Source organism: Malaclemys terrapin, chromosome 1, assembly GCF_027887155.1.
Source record: "Malaclemys terrapin pileata isolate rMalTer1 chromosome 1, rMalTer1.hap1, whole genome shotgun sequence".
Classification (NCBI taxonomy): domain Eukaryota; kingdom Metazoa; phylum Chordata; order Testudines; family Emydidae; genus Malaclemys; species Malaclemys terrapin.
Genome location: NC_071505.1, coordinates 97,398,814 through 97,404,813, shown reverse-complemented (window position 1 = coordinate 97,404,813; position 6,000 = coordinate 97,398,814).

Sequence of the window (6,000 nt, the reverse complement as noted above, 5' to 3'; positions counted from 1 at the left end):
ACTAATCCTGGAGGCTCCTGGGGGCTGAGCCAGCCCGTAGCGCAAGTTAGAGAAGCGTCAGGGCTGCTCTCACTTGTGCGGATGGAGAACTCCCAAGGAGCTGTTTTGCAGGAGCCCTGCCTCCACCCCCAACAGTGCTCCTAGCCTGGCCTAGAACATTGCCTGTGCTGGGAGCAGGACCAGGAGCTCCTGTTTCAGGGTTGGCTATGCCAATGCTCAAGCACTGCCTTAAGGCAGCTGTAAATCCCTTTTGTGCTGCTGGAGCATGGCAAAAGGGACTTGGAAGGGGTGTGAGGTCCGCCTCTAGATGAATGTTTTGCTAGATGATATTTGTGGGTTTGACCATGTTAGCTTTGTAATGTTTAACACCACCCCAGGCTGCAGCGTGGTGATGGGAAAAGAAAATACCACCAGCTGAGCAGCCACCAGGGATCCTTCGCTATTGTGGCATCCTATTAGACGTACACTGCACTAGAGAGCCTCCTACTTAGCCTAAGCTTAAAATCACATGGGGGATTGCCTTTGCTAGCCTGGTGACTAGTTCATACTAGACTAGGGATCTGCTTTGTAATCCTTTGGCTATAGTGAGTTCTAATGTGGGTGGAGAGAACTGAGCTAGGAATCCAGGCCAGCTAATCAGATGCTCTGTGCTTAATCTAAACTGGGTTACACATATGAATAAAATACCCTGCATCAGTTTCAAAATTCTTATGAAAGCCAGGTTCCATTGGAATTTTACGCTCCTGGAAAGACAGCACGGAGAGAAGAACCAATCTGGTCCAAATTAGAGACAGTACCGCCTTATACTCAAATGTGGTGCTTTTGATGGTACAATTATTATTATTTGTATTACGTAGCCTCTAAAGGCCCCCACTAAGATGGAGTCCCTATTGTTCTAGATGCTGTACATACACACACACTAAGAGACAGCTCCTGAACCAGATCTTATAATCTAAATAGAAAGGATAGACACAAAAGGAGGGGAGAAAGGAAGTATTATCCCCATTTCACAGCTGGGGTACTGAGGCACAGAAGGTATGTCCACCCAACAAAGAAAAACCTGCATTTGACCCGTGCCAGCCAACTTGGGCTGAAGGGCTGTTTCATTGCTGTGTAAACTTGGGGCTTGGGCCACAGACCCTAGGACCCTGTGAGGCAGGAAGTTCCCAGAGCTCAGGCTCGAGCCCAAGCATCTACACAGCAATGCAACAGCCCTGTAGCCTGCAGCCCCCCCCCCCCCCCCCCCCGCCTGAGTCAGCTGGCACAGGCCAGCCGGAGGTTTTTCTTTGCTGTGTATACTTACCCAGAGAGATTAAGTGGCTTGCTGTTGGTCAGACAAGAAGTCTAGGGCAGAGCCTAAAGCAGAAGCCAGATCTTTTGAGTTGTAGTTCAATGCCTTAGCCTCAAGACCATCTTTCCTCTCAAGGAATCTTCCTTTGACAGAGGACACCAGTCCTGCCAGAAAAAACTTTGGGGGAAAGGGATGCTGATGGTGTTCTTGGCTGCTCTGGATAGCCATTGGATAGTTTGAATTCCTGCTGGGAAAACAATGAGGCACATGTTTTTCTGAACAAACAAGGCTGCATGTTTCTTGATCAAGATCTTATCTTTTTTCTTGTCTGGTGACCATTAATGGAAAAGCTGTGGGATCTGGCATGCAAAGCCCACAGAAGCGCATATGTTTTCAAAACAAAAATGCTTCGGGCTCTGGCTCAGTTTGTTTGAAGTTTAGGAAACAAAACAAAGGGACAATCATTCTAGACCAGCACGATGATAATGTTGTAATGGGATCAGAGGTCTGTGAGAGAGGAAAGGTTCACTAGGATCAAGCGTTCTTCCCTCCCCCTGCTCCATTTCCCTAGGCCCTGGAATGAGTGTTCACTTATCTAACCCAGACTGCATGAAGAATGACCTTCAGTCTTTCACTCCCACATTGGTAACAAACCCCAATCTCTCTCACATCTCCGAATCCCTCCTCGGAAGAACAAGCCAATTTGAAAGTCAAGTCAAATGGACTCCACCAAAAGCTCTGCCACTACAGCTCACTGGGCCAGCTTGCAGAAAGAGACGGACAGCTATAGGAGGCCCTGGTAAATAACCACTCACGAACGGGGGATAGAGAAGAAATTGATAAATTGAGAAGATGGAAAATCCCACCCCTTACAGTGATGTCATTACTCCTGATAAGCCTGTCAAAGATTCTGAAGGCAGTCACTCTTTGGTAGCCCAACTTTTGCTGAACTGGCTCTACTCAAACGCAAATTAGCCCTTTATATTAGTGCCGTAGTCGGGGGAGGGTGCCATCCAAGTGCCGCAATCTGGTGGGCCTGAGATGCCAAAGCAGGGGTAAGTGTGGATGAGCCTGGGGCTGGAGTTCCTGGCCAGCTGGGCGGGGGGTGGGTGATGCTGCCCGGAGCTGCCAGCCTGGCAGGGAAACGCAGGCAGCAGGGCTCACCACTGTGGAGCCAGTGGGCCAGCCCCTGGGTCCCCCTGCACACCCGCTCTCCTCCTGCTAGGTGATCAGGGGGCATATGGCCAATGGGAGCCCCTGGGCTCAGAAACTCCTCCCTGTGTAGCCCGGCCAGGCTCCACTGCCAGGAGCTGTTCCTCGCACCCTGTGCCTCATGCTGTTCTCAAACTCAAAGAAAGGGCACCAAAATACAAGTTCACTCAGGGTGCTCAGCCCTGGGGCGGGCAGGGAGGGGGGGAGAGAAGAGAGAGAAAGTATTTAAAATATTTGCAATTTACAAAGACGCCTATTTCAGAAAGATGGACTGGTCTATTGGAAGCCAAGTTTTAACTAGCACCACAAAATGTTTTCCTGGCTGGATAAGTGGAGAGTAAATTGTAAAAGCATAAAAAAGTTGTAATAATCTGCAGTGTGTAATAAAAATATGAATATTTAAATATTTGCTAGAAAGCTAATAGTCAAAAGGATGCTTTTCTCCTAATTCCAGTAAAGGGCTAAAGTGTGTGTGTGTGCGTGTGTGTGCGTGTGTGTAAAAACTCCCTGTACTAGACCCAGTTGTACAGCCAAAAGTGACAAGACAATGCTTGTAACATCACTTTTTTTTACAGATTGCATATAATACCCCCTTTACAATAAATGAATTGAGAAAACCCGTAATACAAATAACATACTTGCCGTCTAGCAAAAATTTAATTATTTTTTCTTTCCATTCAGAAAGTGGCTAAGTCTAGTTGAGCCAATCATTGTTGAACAGTTGGTAAAACTGTTCTGTATCAGATTTTAAAATTGTAAGAGCAAAGTTGTCTGTAATGCCACAAAATTACAACATGACCTGCTTTACAAGGAAAAATGACCATTAGTTGAAATAATCCAAGCCCTTGCAAAAAGGAAACAAAATTAAATATATATATATATATTCCCTCCTCCCCCAAGGAAAACAGGTTAAAATTATTTAAAAGTCAAGTCCTGAGTAACTACCTGTGATGTTGTAGTCTATATGGTTTTATATGGTCTAAATGAAAATATGCTAATGAGTGAATATAATGTAACTGGAATATGCTTCATGCAAAAGGTCTCTTGTAAGGTATCATTACAAAGCTTATAATCTACTGAGTGTGATCATCCTATTTGTATAAATGTACCCCTCTTGTATCTGAAACTAGAAATATGAAATATAACTCTGAGGGCCTATTGTAATTATGCAAAGTGTGGGCCATTAATGGTGGTTTGGAATATCGATGACTCCCATTAACCAGGACAATTGACTGCAGATGACTGTTTTACCTGTAAGTCTTCCTGTATACCTGTGTGCTGTCAAGTGGGCAATGAAGTCTTTCGGTGACATGTGATCATGTCACCTGAACTGGAATCCATCTTTAACCTGGTGTCTTTCCATTGAGAAAGAGGGGGTGGAAACCCAGCAGGGCCACCCAGAGGATTCAGGGGGCCTGGGGCAAAGCAATTTTTGGGGCCCCTTCCATAAAAAAAAGTTGCAATACTATAGAATATACTATATTCTCATGGGGGCCCCTGCCCCACTTGCCCCCCCATCTGGGCAGCCCTGGAACCCAGAGAGGGACAAAGGATTCCCGCCTTATGTAAAAGATATATAAAGGTGTGGAACAGAATAAAGGAGGGGGGGGGGAGCCATCATGAAGAATCCCCTAGCTACCACCTGACCTGGAAGAAGAGCTGTACCAGGAGAAAGAATTGTGCCCAGGCCTGGAAGGTGTCCAGTCTGAGGAAAAGAACTTACTGAAGCATCTCGGAGGGTGAGATTATCTGTATTCAGTTTGATTAGACATAGATTTGCGCATTTTATTTTATTTTGCTTGGTGACTTACTTTGTTCTGTTACTACTTGGAACCACTTAAATCCTACTTTCTGTATTTAATAAAATCACTTTTTACTTATTAATTAACTCGGGGTATGTATTAATATCTGGGGGAACAAACAACTGTGCATCTCTCTCTATCAGTGTTCTAGAGGGCGAACAATTTATGAGTTTACCCTGTATAAGCTTTATAGAGGGTAAAACGGATTTATTTGGGTTTAGACCCCACTGGGAGTTGGGCATCTGAGTGTTAAAGACAGGAACACTTCTGTTAGCTGCTTTCAGGTAAACCTGCAGCTTTGGGACAAGTAATTCAGACCCTGGGTGTGTGTTGGAGCAGATGAGCATTTTCTAGCTCAGCAAGACAGGGTGCTGGGGACCCGAGCTGGCAGGGAAAGCAGGGGTAGAAGTAGTCTTGGCACATCAGGTGGCAGCTCCCAAGGGGGGGTTCTGTGATCCAACCTGTCACACTACTTATCAACAAATCCTTTCATTCTAATTGTTACTTAACTGTATTTTTTAAATGTAATGAGTTATGAAAAGTATTGGTAACTAGCAATGTGATATCTTTTACCTTGGGATTGAAATCCAAATCCAGGTCCGGATTCCTGTGTGAAATGAATTTGGTGGTCTCAGTCCAGTTCTTGATTGGATCCAGATGTGCACAGATTTTCAGGGGACCACATGACGAAATACAGCATCAGAACCAGCACTAACTGGAACTTTGTTAACAGACTCATGAAAGAGGCTAAGGATTGAATGGGCCTGGAGAAAACCTACTCTCTTTGTCCTTAAGGTTGTTTCTCTAGGGCAGAGTTGAGGCACGTTGGCTGGTGTTGGTGAGTGAGTCTAGAGGATGTCTGCTTCTGCCTTTCCTGCAGATAAAGAGAGGACTTTAGCTTGTAGGGCTGCCAACAGGCAGCTTTCACTACTTCCAAATTCAGTGAAAGATCACATTAAAATAAGAATAGAAACAGATATCTTCCATTGTTGTTTGCAGGGCTGTAGCCGTATTGGTGCCCGGATCTGAAGAGCAGTTCTGTGTAAGCTCAAAAGCTTGTCTCTTGTTGGACCAACTTCTGTTGGTGAAAAAGATACTACCTCACCCACCTTGGCTCTATAATAGAAATAGAGTAACTCTGGGCCAGCTCTGTAGTCTGGTGGTAGCACTGGCATAGGGAGGATCCAAGTACTGGCTCCTGGTCTCCTAGTACACTATTTGCTGGAAAGATATCAGGGAGCGAGAAGTTTCCCCGCAATTGTTTTGGATAGTATGCTACCAATTTAATACATTTTGGGGGGCAGCAGATTATTGTACAAAATCTAATGTTGCAAGTATTTAATACTCAGCCATTTCCCTTTCAGTCAGATGAGCATCTTTACCAGCATGAGCTATACCACGTCCTCCATCAGGCTGAGCCCAGACATACAGCACAAGAGAACATGTTCTCCCAGTGCTCACTTCAAAGGAGAACAGGTAGAAGTCCTGCTACCTGCTCTGTGGACTGAGGAAGAGGACCAGGAACCAGAACTCCCGAGTTCTATGCCTCACTCTGTTAATGATAAAGGGTGGCCCCTGCACATATCATAACTGCTTGCTGCCTCAGTTTCCCTATCTATAAAATGGCAGTGATACTTGCCCCTCTCTCTTGCATGTCACGAGGATGAAATAGTTAGAGCTTATCAAATACTAAGT